This window comes from Arachis hypogaea, chromosome 13 (genome assembly GCF_003086295.3).
Source record: "Arachis hypogaea cultivar Tifrunner chromosome 13, arahy.Tifrunner.gnm2.J5K5, whole genome shotgun sequence".
In the NCBI taxonomy this organism is placed as follows: Eukaryota; Viridiplantae; Streptophyta; class Magnoliopsida; order Fabales; family Fabaceae; genus Arachis; species Arachis hypogaea.
In genome coordinates this window covers 16,120,812-16,143,822 of record NC_092048.1, presented here as the reverse complement: position 1 = coordinate 16,143,822, position 23,011 = coordinate 16,120,812, and the positions used below count along the sequence as shown (strand labels likewise).

Here is a 23,011-nt window from a genome sequence, read left to right as displayed (position 1 = left end):
AATATATTTATTGAGATTTTGTTTTCAAGAAAATTATTTTTTATCAAAAATAATTAAATAAAATTTTATAATTATTGAAGTTTAATTTAATTATGATTTATTTTATTAGTTTAAATTATTTATTAAAAAATATTTTGATAAACAAAAAATTAAATTCTTTATTATTATTATTATTATTATTATTATTATTATTATAATGAAAGGTTCTAGCCTTCAAAGGTACGAAAGAAAAGAAAAATGGAATTTGGTTTACTATTCATGTGTGTATATATATATGATATCACGACACATGTTTCATTTTTCTTATTAACAATGACCCCTAAGGATGGCTTCCTTCTTGCCTCACTTCATGACTGAATTGAAGATTCAAAGCAAAGAAAGCAACAGTGACCGAGAAAGAAAGAGAGAGAACCGTGACTTTCGTTGATTTTCCAGCCTCAATTTCTTGCGATCCGTAACTCCAATAAAAAATCTAATCCGGTAAAAGTGTTCGTATCCTTCTCCTCTACACGTTGACGTTACTTTTGTCCGGTAGAAGTTGACGGTGACGTAGCTCTTCTTTCCCTTGAGTTCGGTCAATTGGAGTTCTAGGAGGCACAGACGATTTCTGACATTTTCTTCTTCAGCAGCTCGATCAGAAAACTTCTCCGGAGCTTTCGTTGCTTTGATTTCGTATGGAGGTAGGGAATTTTATTTTAAAATTAATCGTTTTAATTTATGAATGCCATTAAAATTTAGTGAATAAGTGCAAATAATTTATAAATGTCTTGTGACTAATTTTGTTGTTGTAAGTAGTTAATTGATGAAATTGAATTGCGACTGGTTGAATTGAGGCTGTGACTGATGTTGGTTTTCTGATTTGGATGGAATTGTTTAAAGTTATGATTTATGAGATTATGCGGAATTGGTTGGTTGTGGCTGAAAATTCTGATTATTGAGTTGGAAAGTCAGTTTGATTGAATACTATGTAAAATGATTTTCTTTTCTTAATCTGGGGTTACTTTGATATTGAAAATAAATTTGCATTTGAAACGATTTGAGATAGTGGGAATGAGTTTTATTGATTTATCAAAAATGATTCTTTTAGTCTTTTGAAAGATGTTTAAATCTGAAATGGTTTTGAAGTTGGTTTGGAAAAATCATGGTTAATTAAGAACTGGTTTTTGTATGAAAGAAGAACTTCTTGTAAATAAAGTAGTTTCGGAGGTTTGGAAAAGGTTATAAAGAGTGATGTTGGTTTTAAATAAAAAATTATTTGAGTTCGGTTTATTAAGGAAAGGAATCTCGGCCACAAGAGAGCAGAGAATAAAGATCAAAAGAATGTATTAATTAAAGAGATTGTCTATCACAGGAGAGCAGATGTGACATTGTTTGGGCCTTAGTGTCAAATGTAACGTGGGAACGCCCACACACTGAGAACTGTTTTCCAGATGTACACTTATTGATTTGAAAAGTCACACTGTATGCGGCCTAGCCGTATGACTTAAAGTCACACTGTATGCGGCCTAGCCGTATGACTTATAAGCACACTGCATGCATCTGGAAAGCCATACATGGGACTTGTGCCCGGGTAATATCGGGAGCGGGTAGGCAACCGACACATGAGCTCATGGCCTGCACTAGGGATAGACATGCATCATGTTGTTTGCACATTTGTATTTGGTTGTGTTTACTTGTATTACTTCTCTGTGATTGTGCTGTTTGACTTATTTGTATGTTGGTTTGGACCTCTTACTTGTGCTATTAGTTTATGAATGTATTGAGGTGTTTAAGAATTAATGTTGTGATTGTTGAGGATTAATTATGTGACTGAGAGATGAGTAATGTGACTAGTTTTATATTTAAAATTTGATTTGAGTTTAGAGATTTCAAAAGAGGTAATTAGTTAGCTAAAGTAAAACCAAAAGTATTTTCAAAAAGGTTTGATAGAAATATAGTTTTTTTTAAGTAAAGTTAATTATTTGTATTTTATTTCACTACTTTTACGGTATTTCCATTCTCTACTGAGAACGTGTGGTTTGTTCTCACCCCAAAGTCTCCTCCCCTTTCAGTGACACGGGTTTGAAGACTCAGTTTGAAGCTGCGGGCGATTATTAGTCTTATTTAAGTTAATTTTATGCGTTGAGTTGCTTTCATAGAATTCCCTCGCCTTTGTTATTAAGCTCTTATTTTATATAGAGGGATAGGAATTGTATCTGAGTTTCATTCGAATCCTTTTGTATAATATTTATTATTATTAATAATTATGTGATTATTATTATTTGAAGATCTTTGAAATGTGGTTTTAATTAATAGAAACAAAAATTTCCGGCTTTTCTTAAAAATTGAAACGCGAAATCGAACTAAAGGCTCAATATTAAATAGTAAATAAGGAAAACAGGTTAGTAACGTCTCACTTTTGGTACGATCATGACGTGCTGAAAGTTAGTGTGTTACATAAGGTTTTAAAGATTTTAATCAATTTGAGAAAATGGGTTAGGTTATTCTCCCCTAAAGTCTTGAGACTCTACTGAGGAATTTTTATTACTACATCCTGTTTTAGGATGAATGATTTTGAATCTTTTAGAAGAAACTTTTAATTTGGTGTGCTTTTTGAAATGTTTTGGGAAGATGTTGTGGATGGTAACTGTGTTTTAAAAAGAGAAATTTACGTTTAAGGAAAAATAGTTTGTGAGCTTGAAATGATTTGAGAAATGAGGATTTTAAAGTTAAGACTGAGATGAATTGATTTTTGGTTTCCAAGTAAAGAGATTTGAGAAAAAGTGACTTATGGCTTGAATGATGATTGATTTGATATGAATTATTAATGAAGTGCGAAAATGACGATGAATAAATTAATATGTGGCTTTTGCACTTCTTTTATCTGAGATACAAGTTTTTCTGGGTAAAGTACCGTGGCTTGCCACCACGTGTTCTAGGTTGAGACTCGATACTTTGTTGACCCTACGATGTAAAGGTGATCGGGCACTTATAAATTCTCAGGAATGGTACCCCCATTGAGCAATTTGATATATATATATATATATATATATTGATGAGCGGATAATTTATACGCTTTTTGGCATTGTTTTTAGTATGTTTTTAGTAGGATCTAGTTACTTTTAGGGATGTTTTCATTAGTTTTTATGTTAAATTCACATTTCTGGACTTTACTATGAGTTTGTGTGTTTTTCTGTGATTTCAGGTATTTTCTGGCTGAAATTGAGGGACTTGAGCAGAAATCAGATTCAGAGGTTGAAGAAGGACTGCTGATGCTGTTGGATTCTGACCTCCCTGCACTCAAAGTAGATTTTTTGGAGCTACAGAACTCGAAATGGCGCGCTTCTAATTGCGTTGAAAAGTAGACATCCAGGGCTTTCCAACAATATATAATAGTCCATACTTTGGCCAAGAATAGACGACATAAACTGGCGTTCAACGCCAGCCTTCTGCCCAAATCTGGCGTCCAGCGCCAGAAAAGGATCCAAAACCAGAGCTGAACGCCCAAACTGGCACTAAAACTGGCGTTCAACTCCACAAATGGCCTCTGCACGTGCTACACTTAAGCTCAGCCCAAACACACACCAAGTGGGCCCTGGAAGTGGATTTATGCATCAATTACTTACTCATGTAAACCCTAGTGACTAGTTTATTATAAATAGGACCTCTTACTATTGTATTAGACGTCTTTTTGACCATCTTTGGATCCTGGATTGTATTTTGATCCTGTGATCTCGTTTAGGGGGCTGGCCATCTCGGCCATGCCTGGACCTTCACTTATGTATTTTCATACGGTAGAGTTTCTACACTCCATAGATTAAGGTGTGGAGCTCTGCTGTTCCTCAAAGATTAATGCAAAGTACTACTGTTTTCTATTCAATTCTTCTTATTTCGCTTCTAAGATATCCATTCGCACCCAAGAACGTGATGAAGGTGATGATTATGTGTGACGCTCATCATCCTTCTCCCTTATGAACGCGTGCCTGACAAACACTTCTGTTCTACATGAAATAAGCCAGAATGAGTATCTCTTAGATCTCCTAACCAGAATCTTCGTGGCGTAAGCTAGAATGATGGCGGCATTCAAGAGAATCCGGAAGATCTAAACCTTGTCTGTGGTATTCTGAGTAGGATTCAATGATTGAATGACTGTGACGAGCTTCAAACTCGCGATTGTTGGGCGTTAGTGACAGACGCAAAAGGAGGGTGAATCCTATTCCAGCATGATCGGGAACCGACAGATGAATAGCCGTGCCGTGACAGGGTGCGTGAGCATATTATTCACTGAGAGGAGGGGATGTAGCCACTGACAACGGTGATGCCCTTGCATAAATCCAGCCATGGAAAGGAATAAGACTGATTGGATGAAGATAGCAGGAAAGCAGAGGTTCAGAGGAGCGAAAAGCATCTCCATTCGCTTATCTGAAATTCCTACCAATGAATTGCATAAGTATCTCTATCCCTATTTTATTATATAATATTCGAAAACACCATTATCACTTTATATCTGCCTGACTGAGATTTACAAGGTGACCATAGCTTGCTTCATACCAACAATCTCCGTGGGATTCGACCCTTACTCACGTAAGGTATTACTTGGACGACCCAGTGCACTTGCTGGTTAGTTGTATCGAAGTTGTGACAATTATGAATTAAGATCAGAGCACCAAGCTTTGGAGCCATTACCAGGGATTGTTCGAGCCTGGACATCACAATTTCGTGCACCAAGTTTTTGGCGCCGTTGCCGGGGATTGTTCGAGTTTGGACAACTGACGGTTCATCTTGTTGCTCAGATTAGGAAATTTTCTTTTTGTTTTATTTTCAAAAATTTTTCAAAAATAATTTCAAAAATCTTTCATCTGTTTTCGAAAAAAATAAAAATGTTTTCAAAAATAAATTATTCTATGACTTCAGAATTTTTAAGAATGAATTCTAGTGTTTCATGAAGCATGTTGAAGCCTGGCTGGCTGTAAAGCCATGTCTAAATTCATTTGGACTGAGGCTTGCAATTTGTTATCAAGAGCAATTTAGTTGTTGCTCATCCACCTGCTGAAGCTTGGCTGGCCATTGGCCATGTCTAGTGTTTTGGACTGGAGCTTTCTTTGAAAGCTTGGCTGGCTAGTGAGCCATGTCTAATTCCTGGACTGAAGCTTTAGACTAAGAATGCAAGATTCCTGGAATTCATATTAAAAATTTTGGAATCCTTATTTTTCCTTTTTCATATAATTTTTCGAAAAATACCAAAAAAAAAAAAAAAGAAAAAAAAATTTAGAAAATCATAAAAATCAAAAATATTTTTGTTTCTTGTTTGAGTCTTAAGTCATATCATAAGTTTGGTGTCATTTGCATGTGCATCTTGCATTTTTCGAAAATTTCATGCATTCATAGTGTTCTTCATGATCTTCAAGTTGTTCTTGGTAAGTCTTCTTGTTTGATCTTGATGATTTTTTGTTTTGTGTCTTTTCATGTTTTTCATGTGCATTCTTGAATTCTTAGTGCGTAAGCATTAAAGAATTCTAAGTTTGGTGTCTTGCATGTTTTCTTTGCATTAAAAATTTTTCAAAATATGTTCTTGATGTTCATCTTGACATTCAAAGTGTTCTTGGTGTTCATCTTGACATTCATAGCATTCTTGCATGCATTCATTGTTTTGATCTAAAAATTTCATGCATTGCATAATTTTCATGTTTTCATAAAAATTCAAAAAAATCAAAAAAAATATCTTTCCCTTTTTCTCTCATCAAATTCGAAAATTTGAATTGACTTTTTCAAAAAATTTTAAAATCTAGTTGTTTCTCATGAGTCAAATCAAATTTTCAATTTGAAAATCTTATCTTTCTCAAAATCTTTTTCAAAAATCAAATCTTTTTCAAAATTCTTAGTTATTTTCGAAAATAACATAATCAATTAATGTTTTGATTCAAAAATTTGAAGTTTGTTACTTGCTTGTTAAGAAAGATTCAAACTTTGAGTTCTAGAATCATATCTTGTGATTTCTTATGAATCAAGTCATTAATTGAGATTTTAAAAATCAAATCTTTTTCAAAAAAACTAATTTCTATCATATCTTTTCAAAAATATCTTCTCATCTTATCTTTTTCAAAAATATCTTTTCAAAATATCTTTCCTAACCTCCTAACTTCCTATCTTTTCAAAATTTGTTTCAACCAACTAACTAACTTTTTGTTTGTTTCTTAACTTTTTCAAAACTACCTAACTAACTCTCTCTCTCTCTAATTTTCGAAAATATCTCCCCTCTTTTTCAAAATTTCTTTTTAATTTATTAAGTATTTTAATTTTTAAATCTTAATTTTCAAAAATTACTAACACATTTTCAAAAACCAATTTTCAAAAATCACTAACTCCTTTTCAAAAATAATTTTCGAAAATTCCCTCTCTCTCTCTCATCCTATTCTATTTATTCATTCATTAACTAACATCTCTTCCTCACATCATCACCAAATTCGAACCCCCTCTTCTATCTGTGTTCGAATTTCTTCCTCTTTTCTTCTACTAACAATAAGGATCCTCTTTACTGTGACATAGAGGATTCCTCTTCTTTTCTTTTTCTCTCCTCTTTCTTATGAGCAGGGACAGAAAAAAAGGCATTCTTGTTGAAGCTGATCCAGAACCTGAAAGGACTCTGAAGAGAAAATTAAGAGAAGCTAAATTACAACAATCCAGAGACAACTTAATTGAAAATTTCGAACAAGTAAAGGAGATGGCAGCCGAACCCAACAACAATGCAAGGAGAATGCTTGGTGACTTTACTGCACCTAATTCCAATTTACATGGAAGAAGCATCTCCATTCCTGCCATTGGAGCAAACAATTTTGAGCTGAAACCTCAATTAGTTTCTCTGATGCAGCAGAACTGCAAGTTTCATGGACTTCCATCTGAAGATCATTTTCAGTTCTTAACTGAATTCTTGTAGATATGTGATACTGTTAAGACTAATGGAGTAGATCCTGAAGTCTACAGGCTCATGCTTTTCCCTTTTGCTGTAAGAGACAGAGCTAGATTATGGTTGGATTCTCAACCCAAAGACAGCCTGAACTCTTGGGATAAGCTGGTCACGGCTTTCTTAGCCAAGTACTTCCCTCCTCAAAAGTTGAGCAAGCTTAGAGCTGATGTTCAAACCTTCAGACAGAAAGAAGGTGAATCCCTCTATGAAGCTTGGGAAAGATACAAACAGTTGACCAAAAAGTGTCCCTCTGACATGCTTTCAGAATGGACCATCCTGGATATATTCTATGATGGTTTATCTGAGCTATCAAAGATGTCACTGGACACTTCTGCAGGTGGATCCATTCACCTAAAGAAAACGCCTGCAGAAGCTCAAGAACTCATTGACATGGTTGCTAATAACCAGTTCATGTACACTTCTGAAAGGAATCCTGTGAATAATGGGACGCCTATGAAGAAGGGAGTTCTTGAAGTTGATACTCTGAATGCCATATTGGCTCAGAATAAAATATTGACTCAGCAAGTCAATATGATCTCTCAGAGTCTGCATGGAATGCAAGCTGCATCCAACAGTACTCAAGAGGCATCTTCTGAAGAAGAAGCTTATGATCCTGAGAACCCTGCAATAGCAGAGGTAAATTACTTAGGTGAACCTTATGGAAACACCTATAACTCAACATGGAGAAATCATCCAAATTTCTCATGGAAGGATCAAAAGCCCCAACAAGGCTTTAATAATGGTGGAAGAAACAGGTTTAACAATAATAAACCTTTTCCATCATCAACTCAGCAACAGACAGAGAACTCTGAACAAAATGCTTCTAATTTAGCAAATCTAGTCTCTGATCTATCTAAAACCACTGTAAGTTTCATGAATGAAACAAGGTCTTCCATTAGAAATTTGGAAGCACAAGTGGGCCAGCTGAGTAAAAGGATCACTGAAATCCCTCCTAGTACTCTCCCAAGCAATACAGAAGAGAACCCAAAAGGAGAGTGCAAGGCCATTGACATAAGCGCCATGGCCGAACCTGTGAGGAGAGGAGAGGACGTGAATCCCAAGGAGGAAGACCTCCTGGGACGTCCAGTGATCAATAAGGAGCTTCCCTCTGAGGAACCAAAGGATTCTGAGGCTCATCTAGAGACCATAGAGATCCCATTGAACCTCCTTATGCCCTTCATGAGCTCTGATGAGTATTCCTCTTATGAAGAGAATGAGGATGTTACTGAAGAGCAAACTGCCAAGTTTCTTGGTGCAATCATGAAGCTGAATGCCAAATTATTTGGCATTGATGCTTGGGAAGTTGAACCTCCCTTGTTCATCAATGAACTAAGTGATCTGGATCAACTGACATTGCCTCAGAAGAGACAGGATCCTGGAAAGTTCATAATACCTTGTACCATAGGCACCATGATCTTTAAGGCTCTGTGTGACCTTGGTTCAGGAATAAACCTCATGCCCCTCTCTGTAATAGAGAAACTGGGAATCTATGGGGTGCAAGCTGCTAAAATCTCACTAGAGATGGCAGACAGCTCAAGAAAACAGGCTTATGGACAAGTAGAAGATGTTTTAGTAAAGGTTGAGGGCCTTTACATACCTACTGATTTCATAGTCCTGGATACTGGAAAGGAAGAGGATGAATCCATCATCCTAGAAAGACCTTTCCTGGCCACTGCAAGAGCTGTGATTGATGTTGACAGAGGTGAAATAGTCCTTCAATGGAATGAGGACTCCCTTGTGTTTAAAACTCAAGGATCTCCCTCTGCAACCATGAAGAGGAAGCATGAAAAGCTTCTCTCAAAGCAGAGTCAACCAGAGCCCCCACAGTCAAACTCTAAGTTTGGTGTTGGGAGGCCACAACCAAACTCTAAGTTTGGTGTTGAACTCCCATATCCAAACTCTAAGTTTGGTGTTGGAGAGTCTCAACAAAGCTCTGCACATCTGTGAGGCTCCATGAGAGCCCACTGTCAAGCTATTGACATTAAAGAAGCGCTTGTTGGGAGGCAACCCAATGTTTATCTAATTCTTATTTTTATTGTTTTTCATGTTTTCTTAGGTTCATGATCATGTGGAGTCACAAAATAAATATAAAAATTGAAAACGGAATCAAAAATAGCAGAAGAAAAATCACACCCTGGAGGAGCATCTGTCTGGCGTTCAAACGCCAGAACAGAGCATGGTTCTGGCGCTGAACGCCCAGAATGGGCAGCATCCTGGCGCTGAATGCCCAGAACAAGCATGGTTCTGGCGTTCAACGCCAGAAATGGCAGCAAAGGGGCGTTGAACGCCCAAAAAGGGCACCAACCTGGCGCTGAACGCCCAGAGTTGTGTGCAAGGGCATTTTACATGCCTAAATTGGTGCAGGGATGTAAATGCCTTGACACCTCAGGATCTGTGGACCCCACAGTATCCCCACCTACCTCATCATCTCTCTTCCCATTCATGATCATCCCTTCTACTTTCCATTTACCACTCACATCCATACACCCACTACCTTCAAAATTCAACATCTCTCTCCCACCCAATCCCACCCATATGGCCGAATACACACTCCCATCCATCTCCTCCATATCTTCTTCTTATTCTTCTATTCTTTCTTCTTTTGCTCGAGGGCGAGCAACATTCTAAATTTGGTGTGGTAAAAGCATAGCTTTTTTGTTTTTTCCATAACCATTGATGGCACCTAAGGCCACAGAAACCTCTAGAAAGAGGAAAGGGAAGACAAAAGCTTCCATCAAGGGTCTATAGCTCAGTGGTAGAATATTTGACTGCAAATCAAGAGATCCCTGAGATACCTCAGGGGATACATTTTCTTCCACACAATTATTGGAAGCAACTAAGGGTGGAACATCAAGAGCACTCCATCATCCTTCATGAAATCAGAGAAGATCTAAAAGCACTGAAGGAGGAGCAACAAAGGCAAGGAAGAGACATAGAAGAGCTCAAGGACATGATTGATTCCTCAAGAAGGAAATGCCACCATCACTAAGGTGGATTCATTCCTTGTTCTTAATTCTTCTGCTTTTCATTTTCTATGTTATGTGCTTATCTATGTTTGTGTCTTCATTACATGATCATTAGTAGTTAGTAACTTTGTCTTAAAGTTATAAATGTCCTATGAATCCATCACCTCTCTTAAATGAAAAATGTTTTAATTCAAAAGAACAAGAAGTACATGAGTTTCGAATTTATCCTTGAACTTAGCTTAATTATATTGATGTGGTGACAATGCTTCTTGTTTTCTGAATGTATGCTTGAACAGTGCATATGTCTTTTGAAGTTGTTGTTTAAGAATGTTAAATATGTTGGCTCTTGAAAGAATGATGACTAGGAGACATGTTATTTGATAATCTGAAAAATCATAAAAATGATTCTTGAAGCAAGAAAAAGCAGCAAAGAACAAAGCTTGCAGAAAAAAAAAAAGGGGCGAAAAAAATAGAAAAAAATAGAAAGAAAAAGAAAAAGCAAGCAGAAAAAGCCAATAACCCTTAAAACCAAAAGGCAAGGGCAAATAAAAAGGATCCCAAGGCTTTGAGCATCAGTGGATAGGAGGGCCTAAAGGAATAAAATCCTAGTCTAAGCGGCTAAACCAAGCTGTCCCTAACCATGTGCTTGTGGCGTGTAGGTGTCAAGTGAAAACTTGAGACTGAGCGGTTAAAGTCAAGGTCCAAAGCAAAAACAAAGAGTGTGCTTAAGAACCCTAGACACCTCTAATTGGGGACTTTAGCAAAGCTGAGTCACAATCTGAAAAGGTTCACCCAATTATGTGTCTGTGGCATTTATGTATCCGGTGGTAATACTGGAAAACAAAGTGCTTAGGGCCACGGCCAAGACTCATAAAGAAGCTGTGTTCAAGAATCATCATACTGAACTAGGAGAGTCAATAACACTATTCGAAATCTGAAGTTCCTATAGATGCCAATCATTCTAAACCTCAATGGATAAAGTGAGATGCCAAAACTATTCAAGAGGCAAAAAGCTATAAGTCCCGCTCATATGATTGAAGCTCTGTTTCATTGATAGTTTGGAATTTATAGTATATTCTCTTCTTTTTATCCTATTTGATTTTCAGTTGCTTGGGGACAAGCAACAATTTAAGTTTGGTGTTGTGATGAGCAGATAATTTATACGCTTTTTGGCATTGTTTTTAGTATGTTTTTAGTAAGATCTAGTTACTTTTAGGGATGTTTTCATTAGTTTTTATGTTAAATTCACATTTCTAGACTTTACTATGAGTTTTTGTGTTTTTCTGTGATTTCAGGTATTTTCTGGCTGAAATTGAGGGACTTGAGCAGAAATCAGATTCAGAGGTTGAAGAAGGACTGCTGATGCTGTTGGATTCTGACCTCCCTGCACTCAAAGTGGATTTTTTGGAGCTACAGAACTCGAAATGGCGCGCTTCCAATTGCGTTGGAAAGTAAACATCCAGGGCTTTCCAACAATATATAATAGTCCATACTTTGAACAAGAATAGATGACGTAAACTGGCGTTCAACGCCAGCCTTCTGCCCAAATCTCGCGTCCAGCGCCAGAAAAGGATCCAAAACCAGAGCTGAACGCCCAAACTGGCACTAAAACTGGCGTTCAACTCCACAAATGGCCTCTGCACGTGCTACACTTAAGCTCAGCCCAAACACACACCAAGTGGGCCCCGGAAGTGGATTTATGCATCAATTACTTACTCATGTAAACCCTAGTGACTAGTTTATTATAAATAGGACCTCTTACTATTGTATTAGACGTCTTTTTGACCATCTTTGGATCCTGGATTGTATTTTGATCCTGTGATCTCGTTTAGGGGGCTGGCCATCTCGGCCATGCCTGGACCTTCACTTATGTATTTTCATACGGTAGAGTTTCTACACTCCATAGATTAAGGTGTGGAGCTCTGCTGTTCCTCAAAGATTAATGCAAAGTACTACTGTTTTCTATTCAATTCTTCTTATTTCGCTTCTAAGATATCCATTCGCACCCAAGAATGTGATGAAGGTGATGATTATGTGTGACGCTCATCATCCTTCTCCCTTATGAACGCGTGCCTGACAAACACTTCTGTTCTACATGAAATAAGCCAGAATGAGTATCTCTTAGATCTCCTAACCAGAATCTTCGTGGCGTAAGCTAGAATGATGGCGGCATTCAAGAGAATCCGGAAGGTCTAAACCTTGTCTGTGGTATTCTGAGTAGGATTCAATGATTGAATGACTGTGACGAGTTTCAAACTCGCGATTGTTGGGCGTTAGTGACAGACGCAAAAGGAGGGTGAATCCTATTCCAGCATGATCGGGAACCGACAGATGAATAGCCGTGCCGTGACAGGGTGCGTGAGCATATTATTCACTGAGAGGAGGGGATGTAGCCACTGACAACGGTGATGCCCTTGCATAAAGCCAGCCATGGAAAGGAATAAGACTGATTGGATGAAGATAGCAGGAAAGCAGAGGTTCAGAGGAGCGAAAAGCATCTCCATTCGCTTATCTGAAATTCCTACCAATGAATTGCATAAGTATCTCTATCCCTATTTTATTATATAATATTCGAAAACACCATTATCACTTTATATCTGCCTGACTGAGATTTACAAGGTGACCATAGCTTGCTTCATACCAACAATCTCCGTGGGATTCGACCCTTACTCACGTAAGGTATTACTTGGACGACCCAGTGCACTTGCTGGTTAGTTGTATCAAAGTTGTGACAATTATGAATTAAGATCAGAGCACCAAGCTTTGGAGCCATTACTAGGGATTGTTCGAGCCTGGACATCACAATTTCGTGCACATATATATATATATATATATATATATATATATATATATATATATATATATATATATGAGAAAAAGCTATGCATAGACTCATAGGGATGCGCGTCGGGGGACAGTCTAAGGGTTTAGCAAACCGGACTTGTCGGGTTGGCTTGATAACCGACAGATGAGACTCATCAGCCATAGAGCAGGCATTCATCATATGCATCTACGTGATATTGTTTGGGTATGCATATTGTAATTGGTTTGCCTACGTGAATAATTATGTCTAATTGCTAATTGCTCTACTTGATATAACTGCTTGATTGTGTTTGAACCTTCTTACTTGTGTTTGTGACTGAAAATTGGTTGGATTGTGGTGGATTGACTGTTGATTGAAATGTTTGGGCCTATGGTCGTGATTGATTATGTGATTGGCCGAAGGCCGTGAATGGTTTGTGTTTTTAGTTTAGTAAAGTATGAAAAACTAAACTGGTTCAGCATAGACTTAATGAACCTATGCTTGGAACAGTTTGGTTATTCATACTGCCTAGGAAAAGTTCTTTTAAAAAGGTTTGGATTTTTGAAGAATGAATATATTTCTCTTTTAAAAAGGATTTCGAATTTTGAATGTGGATTTATGGTTTTGAAAAGATACATAAGGCGGGTAACAATCACTGTTTTTTAAAAATAGTTTTTATTTTCATGTATCCTATTATAATAATTCTGCAACTCTATAGTGAGAACCCTTTTGAGGACGATGTTTTCACTCCCCTACAGGTGTTTCCTTTTCAGGATATGGACGAGGAAGTCACGAAGAGTTTATTCTATTTTTTATTTATATGATGTATTGTAGTAGTTACTTTTTTCGTCGCCTTTATCCTTACAAGTTTTTATAAGAGGGATAAGAATTTGATTGTGTAATTCTTGTAAAAATATTTGAGTATATATATTTATATGTATTCTCTGTGAGTATTGCAATTTGCAATGTAAGTATGGATGTAAGTTTTTGAAAAATACGGTTTAAAATTTTAAACAAGCTCATATTTTAGTATTAAATATTACAAGAGTAGTCGTAATACCCGAGTTATCAGCGTGGCGCAGCTGGAAGCATGGGTATTGGCTTAAGGATGGAAGAAAAGGATGGGTATTACACCTCACCTCTATCGTAACAGGTTTAAGGATGGGTATTGGATGTGGATGGAACATGGAGAAATGGACAAGCAGGGAATAAATTGGCCTATCTTTAATTTGAATAGGTCCGGTTGTCAATCAACAAGGGTTCGGGTAGTGAGAGACCTAAACATGGATAAAATGACTTAAGAGACTAACCAAGAGAGATACAACGAGATGGTAAATGTAACCAGAAAATATAGGCATTACGATCCTTTTATTCTACCTCAAAATACATGTCAGGTATGCTATTTGCCTTATCCGAGTTCATGCAAGTCTAGTTAAGTGGTTGTGGTTAAGACTAAGCCAAGAGGCCGCATTGAGTCTGATGATACGATAGAGGGTCAGGAATCATACCAAATTGATGACCCAACTCCTTCAAAAATGGTGATTGATGCCAGTGAGCCAATCTCCCTTCGGTCTGCTATTATGTATGATGCAATCATTGACCTTGGACTAGATGTCGACGCACTTCCAGCAGAGGAGGACGATCTTCAAGAGGAAGACGGGGTCGATGGCGATGAAGAAGAGGAAGACGAGTTTGATGATAATCAGAAAACTACATCGGAATACGAGGATGGTGAACCAGAGGAAGAAGAAGATGAATCTGATAAGGGTTAATATAATTATAGTTTTGTGATATGTATTTCTTTAAGAAACTTTGCATATTTGTAATATATGTTTCAGTGAACGTAAACATAGTTCTGTGAATGTAATATAGTTAGCATTTTTTCAGATATTTCAGTTATCATCAATCGGTTTTCGTAATTTAATTTTTTCATACTTCACATCAGGTTTGAAACACTATTTCAATTGTTAATTATTAGGGTACACTAGAAATGGAGGGAAAAGATAATTTAAACTTAAAAGAAAACACTGCCGACGAAATTACCGTCGAAATATTCCGATGGTACCATTATTTTTTAAAAAGTTTAAATAACATTTCCGTCGATATCTGCGTCGAATAAATCCGCCGGTAATATGGTGGGAAATAATACGAAGTGGTGCCAAATGTTACCGTGGGATTATTTTGACGGTAACATTGATGAAAGATCCGTTTTTTGTTTTCACTATATTCCGTCAGACGCAATAAATTCGACAGTACCTGTTTACCAACGAGGTTTATACCGGCTGATATGTTCTGACGGTACTCAATATTTTTCTTGTAGTGGAAGAGCAAAAAAAATGACCAATATTGATAGAAAAATAGAGGAGAGAGACCGAATGCCATAAGTGATGACGGTGGAAGACGGTGGAAGAAGAAAGAATAGAACTTTAGTAAGAGGCAAATGCAACAGGAAGACTTCAAAAGTAGAGACTAAAGGAACGGTGAAAATGACGCAAGACTGGAGTTTTGGAGGCCTTCATTCCCACTGTTTTGGATTGGGCTTTATAACGGGCCAACAAAATATTCTTCTGGACTCAGCTTTCTTTTTAAACGTGACTCGCCTGTAGAAGCACGATTTCAGCGATATTAAAAGTTTCTCCGATAATTCTGCACAAATATCATCTTCTTACTGGAAGAACATAAACGAAACAGAAAAGGAGAGTAGAATCGCAAATTCGTGCGATTTCACGAGTTAACTTGCGATTCTAACCACCTTGATTTGGAGTATAAAAAATGAAAATCAAGTTCATTTTTAAATCCAATAAACTTCTAATCCTTTCTATTTGAAATCTTTTCATTTGTTTTATAATATTAATTGAGGTGAAAAATTGATACATAAAAATAATTTTGGTGTAATATCTTAAAATAGGATTTAGAGTTAAAATTTAAAATTATAATATTTTTTAATCATTTCATAGTTTGCAAAAAAAATGTATTTTATTTTATTTATATTTGTTTTTACTTTTTGAAGTTTGAGAGAAGTCTTATTTTTTTGTTTTTTTTATGATCTGTAAAAAGTATTGAAATAATAAATTTAACATTTTTTAGTGATCCAATCAAACACACCGTGCATCTCGACCATCTTTTAGAACATACAAAATGTTATCTCATATATAATATCACCTCTAATACCGATATTCATGTATTACACTAACTCAATTTCCATTTGAAAATTCTATTCTGATATTTTGAATCTAAATAATTAAAAGGATTGTTTTAACCTTTAAATATTAATTCAAAGAGAATTTGAAAAGAAAGGTGATGACCATGATGACAAGTTGTGCAATATAATTGGAGAAGAGGCAAAATTGTATTTAACTTGGTGAGTTTTTTTTTTTTTTTTTTTTCACAAAGAAGAACGAGAAGAAAAGATAAAGATAAGAAGGAAAAAAAAGAAGTGATGATAGTGGTAGCTTTAGGAGTAATTTTGGAAGAAAAAATAATTATTAATTATTAAAATTTTAATTGCGAAATTAAAAATTAAAAATTATTTTAAATATTAAAAATAAAATTAAATAAAAAAATATTTTTAAAATTTTTTAAAATTTTAGAAATAATAAACTTACTTTACTCAATTTAATATTTCTTAGACAAACTTTAAAATACTTACTATTTAACTAAGTGACTATTTACATGAAAATATTTTATATTAAAATAATAATTAAAATGTTAGTGTATATTATATATGTTAAATAATTTAATTAAATATATTAAATCATCTAATAATTTTTGACTAACCTAAAATTTATTATTATTATTATACAAACTTAATTTATAGAAAAATGAAATGACAATATTTAAAGGCTAATTAACTCCTTTACAAAACAAATGTTTAATAAATATATAAATAAATAATGCATAATTTGATGTCATGAAATCGAATGGGTTGACGACAGGTGTGATTCACTTTAGATCTATCAACATTGTTTACATCACTTTTAATTGCAAATATCTAATCATAGAAGCTAATTAAGACAAGGAATCCATTGGGCATTATTAAAAAGGGTGGATTATTAGGGTGGATGATGATTGAAACCAGAGACTTAAGGGTCTAACTTTAGCATAATTTAATCTGAAAACTTTCAAGTTTGGGTGCCCATGATGGGCACAACGTACCTTTATCATTTTTCCTTCGTTAAATCACTTCTATTATCATTTCTCCGTGACACTAATTTTACACCTTACGACAAGCATCATAAACATGTACATATTCACGAATCTGATTTAACGTATCATTAACGATTAAGCAGCTTTATTTAGATATGATATGATATGAATTTGCAACAAAAAAAAAAATCGTTTTCTTTTTCTTTTCAATTGTTTCCTTGTGGAAATTAACAAAAGGGCTATTCTCGTGCCTTCTATCTCCCAAAATATTTTATTGTTCATGGTTAAATATTGATTTTTCCTGAAGATAGATAAAGAGGAGTACTAGGGGGCAGCAATTTTTGTGTTTTGTAACCATCAATTGGCCATCAATAATCTTTTAAATGGTGTGAGATTATATCCAATGGTGAGAGATCACTTACTTTTCTCTTGATGGTTAAGTGCTGGCCACAAAACACAAAAATTGCTCGCCCTAGACTTTTCCATAGATAAAAGCACATAATACTCTTTTATTTATACAAGCATACATAAATGGTAACGACGCAACTCGCTTGTTGATATTGTCCATTTTAGCAAATGTGAAGTCTCACATGTCACATCAACGGAAGAAGAAAACGAAATATGTCCATGTAAGAATATAGAGTCCTCTCCCTTGTAGATATCACATAGGTGAGTACAAAGAATTTTGATAACATTCTACAGTTCAAAAACAGAATAGTGAGTATTGGAGTGCCAAATAGACTATTATAGATAGTATTAAAGCCAGTACCCAAATTAATGTGAACGAAGATGTTGGGCCCTTTTAGAGTGGAATGTGTGAAGTCTCACATCAGTTAGAAAAAGAAATGAAATGTGCCTTATAAGAATATAAAAGATCTACCTCTTTTTTGTGTACTCATTTTGATAGATAGGGAATAAGGAGTTTTGCCATCTGACAGAATAAGCTAATCAGAATTAGTTAGTGTTGTTGTTCATGTTAAATAGAATTGGTTATTGATGCTATTAGTTAGTTTGTAATTAAGCACGTGTCAATTAATTAATTTAGCTTATGTGGTTGACAATGACACAGATGATACTCTCTTACTATAAGTAGCTAGAGCTAAATCACCATTGTATTGATTTTCTCACTTTACCAAAAACTGAATCCAAAATTAGTTTTCTTTCTCTGCTTTCACTTTCTCTTTCCTTTCTTCTTCTTCTCTTGTTTGAGTCTGATACTGTTCTTGGTATCAGAACTTTTTCTATTCGATTCAATGGCAGATAATAATCTACGAACTGAAAGCTTAGTAAATCAATCAAACACAACTCCAAATTTCACTTCTTTCCCATTTTTTATGAAACTTGACGACGATAATTTCTTATAGTAGAAAGATCAGACAGAATCAACGATTGAATGTCATAATTTACTTTATCACATCACAGGAGAGGGAGTTCCACTGAGGTTTGATGGATCAGGGAAAGTAACACCAGAATTTGCTACTTGGAAGAGACAGGATGCATTGCTCGAGTCTTGACTTCTTGCTTCAATGACCAAGCTTTTTATTACTCTAACGGTAGTGTGCATCTATTCATATGAGGTTTGGAAAAGGTTAGAAGATCATTTTTCGTCACAGATTAGAGCAACGATAATACAGTTGAAAAACAAATTGAGTAGTATTAAAATAGGAAGTTCAGTAAATGAGTATGTGTTAGCCTTTAAAGGAACAATTGATACTTTAGCTTCAGTAGGAGAACCGATGCGTAAAAATGATCATGTTAATGCTATTCTTAATGAGTTAACTGAAGAATGTGGCCCGATAATCACTTTAGTAGTGGCAAGACCAGTGAGTATTTCAGTTGGAGAACTAGAGGCTTTGTTATTGACTCATGAAAGTATGCTGGAGAAGAAAATCATAATCGTTCATACAGGCAAATGTGGCACAGAATGCACTAGGTTATTCTCAGAGCTACAACACAAGAGGTGGTTTCAGAGGTGGTTTTAGAGGAGACTATAGGAGTAAAGGTGGTGGCAGACTGATGAGAGGTGGTCAAAACTTCTATAATGAGAGTGGATAGTTTGGTGGAAACAGTTCCAGGTTTAAGGAGAATGGACAGTTTAGTGGAAATAGTTCCAGGTTTGGAACTCAATTCTACAGTGATTCAAGATATGACTCAATGTTTGGAGGTGGTGATGGCTTAAGGTTTGGTGGTACCGAAGGATCAAGAATGTTTAACAGTGAAAGGCTGCATTATAATGGTTCAAGAATGTTTAATAGTGACAGACCTGTTTGCCAAGTATATGATAAGCTTGGGCATACTGCCAAGACATGCTGGTATATATATAAAAGAGTAGAAAGTTCCAGGACTCAATATGAAGGCTCAAACTCACAAAGAATTTACTCAGTGCGTATAAATTACTGTATGTCCTTGACATCATAAAGAATTTACTCAGTGTGTATAAATTCTGTTGTGATAACAATGTCTATTTTGAATTTCCACTCTAATCGTTGCTGTGTAAAATCTCAAGGAACTAAAGAGATTGTCATACATAAAAAAGTTGAACAATTTTACTCCATCAAATAAGTTAGCTGCCTTTGTCTCAATTGTGTCCACTGTTGACCAGATTCTCTTGTAGCACAACAGATTAAGTCATGCTACAAATAGTGTTGTTTCTTCTGTCTTAAAATCTTGTAATATTGTTGCTTCTTTGAATAAAAATCCCTTTGCACCTTGCTGTATTAGAAAGTCTCACAGTCATACTTATCCTCCTTCAAATTCTTTATACACTGCTCCTTTGTAGTTAGTATACGCAGACATTTGGGGTCTTGCCCCCATTCTTGATTTGAATAAAAATTTTTACTTTGTTGTCTTCGTTAATGTTTACAGTAAATACACTTGGTTCTATCTTATTAAGACTTGCTCTCAAATTAAATTAGCTTTTAAATATTTTCAACAAATGGTTGAGTTGCAATTGAACACTAAAATTAAGATGCTTCAGTCTGACAATGCTGCTAAATATATGAGCTTAACAAGATTTACAGATGCAAGGTGTATTACACAGATTTTCTTGTCCACATTACCATCAACAAAATGGCAGTGCTAAAAGAAAGCACAGACACATAGTGGAGAAAGGTTTAGCAATGTTAATAGGAGCTGAAATGCCAATTAAGTATTGGGGAGAGACCTTTATGACAACAATTCATCTAATAAACAGACTGCTAACACAAGTTTTACAAGGTCAGTCACTATGTGATAAGCTATTTGAGAAGAAGTTTAAGGGCATGTTTTTGGTTGTTTGTGTTTTTCACATTTGAGGCCATACAATAGGCACAAATTGAAATTTAAATCCGCACCATGCACTTTTCTGGGTTACAATGTAGTTCACAAAGGCTACAAGTGCCTCATTGCACAAGGCAAAGTAATGATCTCTAGTAATGTGGTTTTTTATGAGAAACAATTTCCCTTCAAAAATGGAAATTCTGCACCCTTATTAATAGATGAACCTGGTTTACCCTCTGATTTTCACTTAGCTCCAATCATCCTATTACTAAAGATAAACACAGCCCAGCCTTCACACAACACTACCAATACTCCCAATAGTTTCGTCTTCAAGACTCCAATTCCAACACTCACACCTACCCTAACTGTATCCAACGCTAGTTCACATCCACAAGGACTTGTGCAGAACCATTCAAGAAGTATACAACTTACAAAACCCTCACACAATACTATATAGACAAGATCTTCCTCAATTCCAATATCAGACAAAAACAGTCTCACCAATACTAATTCTTTATCTACAACAATCACATCCCCTAATTTTTCTCCATCAGTACCTCTAGCTCCATCAGCCACACCAATCACAATTCCCATTTCAGACCTGAAAATTTTACCTCCCTTTGCTGATGAACACTTAATTCCATCACCACACATTTCAAACATTCATCCTATGACCACAAGAAGCAAGAGTGAAATAGTTAAGCCTATATCCTTTTTAGTTACTATTGAGCCAAGGACAGTCAGAGATGCCTTCTCTAAACCAGAATGGAAGGCTACAATGAATGCAGAATATAATGCACTCATGCAAAATCAGACCTGGAGATTGGTTCCCCTCCCTCATGATAAAGAAGTAGTGGGCAACAGATGGATTTTTCGGGTTAAATATAACTCCAATGGCAGTTTAAAAAAGTACAAGGCTTACCTAGTAGCTCAAGGCTTTTTTCAGAGGCCAGGCTTTGATTTCACCGAAACGTATAGTCTAGTGGGGACACCTACTTGAATCCGTATTGTGCTCACATTGGCATTAAGAATTGGAAGATTAGATAGCTTGATGTAAATAATGTCTTTTTGCATGGTGACTTGGCTGAGGATGTATACATGAAGCAACCGAAGGATTACGAGGTTGGAGATGGTAGTTCAGAGTGCAAGCTCACAAGGGCTCCTTATGGTTTGAAGCACGCACCAAGAGCCTAGTACCATAAGTTATCCACAACTCTCTGGCATCTTGATTTCAATGCAACAAAGTCTGATGTTTTTATTTTTACCAGGTTTAAAAATGGCTCTTCATTGTTTGTCTTGGTGTATGTAGATGATATAATCATCACTAGAGACTTTGATGAAGCAGTCTCTTAAGTGATTCAGCAGTTGAACGTCAAGTTTGCGTTGAAGGATATGAGTGAACTCCATTATTTTCTTGGAATCCAAGTTACTAAGACTGCTGGTGGTGGTCTAGTACTATCACAAGAGAAATATGTTAGGAATTTGCTTAAAAAAGCATATATGGAGCACTGTAAGCCTTGTCATATACCTCTACCTTCTTTACTCAAGTTTTCTACCTTTGGAGGTTCAGTGTTCAAGGATCCTAAACTCTATAGGTCAGTTGTGGGCAGTAAATAGTACCTTACAGTCACTCATCTAGAATTAGCATACTGTGTAGGAAAGGTTTCACAGTTCATGCAAAATTTTTTAGATGAACACTTGAAGTTAGTAAAAAGAGATCTGAGGTATGTGCAGGGGACACTTAGTTTTGGTTTACTTGAAGTTAGTAAAAAGAGACTGGGCAGGAGACCCAGATGATAGAAGGTTCACTAGAGGCTTCTTTGTTTTTCTTGGAAGCAATCTAATACTGTGGAGTTCGAAGAAGCAAGGTATTGTTACCAGGTCTAGTACTAAGATAGAGTACAAGGCTATGGCTGACTTAGTTGCTGAATTAATTTGGTTCAATAACCTTATGGTTGAAATTAGAGCTGCACTCTTAACAACTCCATCAGTTTATTGTGATAATTTGAGTGCTGTGTTGTTAGCAGCAAATCCAATTCTACATTCAAAGTCAAAATACTTTGAGACTGACCTTTATTTTGTAAGAGACTATGTCATTAAGAAGGTTATTCAAGTGAGTCATGTTCTTGAAATTGCACAGTTGGCTAATGTGTTGACAAAACCATTGTCAAGTGCTACTTTTCTGGAGTTCAGATCAAAACTGATGGTTGAAGATTTGAAGAAATATAATGGTAATATTAGCACAATCAGGCTCAATAGAAAAAATCACAAAGAGGAATCAGAGAGCTATAAAAATTCAAAAAGAGTGAGCAACAACAATCATGATGAAGAATCAAAAGCACATTTTAAAATGTGATAGTAGAAGCAGAACAACTAAACAACAGGGGTCATGACAGAAAAAGCTTAACAGAATTAGTTAGTGTTGCTGTTCATGTATTAAACAAAATTGGTTAGTGTTGATGTTAGTTAGTTTGTGATTAGTTTGTAATCAAACATGTGTAAATTAATTAGTTTAACTTATGCGGCTTACAATAAGACAGCTGGCACTTTCTTGCTCTAAATAGTTAAAATTAAACTACTATCACATTAATTTTTTTATTTTACCAAAAAATGAATCTAGAATCAGTTCTCTTTTTCTACTTTCACTCTCTCTTCCCTCTTCAGACTCTCTTCCCTTTCTGCTTCTCTTATTTGAGCTTGATACCTTTTACCATCATTGCTATTATCATAAACAAAATTGTAAGGGATGGAATGTCAATCTGGATAATATCTACGAGTATATAGACTAGGTTGGAATATATATTATATAGATGATATCATAATAACCAATACTCGGATTAATGTGCCAACGAAGAAATTAGGCCTATAGGAGACAAAATGTGAAAACCTTTTTTT

General features: G+C 35.6%; 1 long non-coding RNA gene and 1 other non-coding gene across 2 annotated transcripts; one reads left to right on the top strand and one right to left on the bottom strand.

Annotated features, from left to right (window-relative positions):
* Window positions 1-296: 296 nt before the first annotated feature.
* On the top strand, window positions 297-2,264 carry LOC140178107 (uncharacterized). The gene is made up of 2 exons (XR_011870349.1): window positions 297-680; window positions 2,052-2,264. It is a non-coding gene; the product is annotated as an uncharacterized lncRNA (long non-coding RNA).
* Window positions 2,265-7,096: 4,832 nt separating this feature from the next.
* LOC112739272 (small nucleolar RNA R71) lies at window positions 7,097-7,204 on the bottom strand. The gene has a single exon (XR_003170205.1). It is a non-coding gene; the product is annotated as a small nucleolar RNA R71 (small nucleolar RNA).
* Between the last annotated feature and the right edge of the window lie 15,807 nt (window positions 7,205-23,011).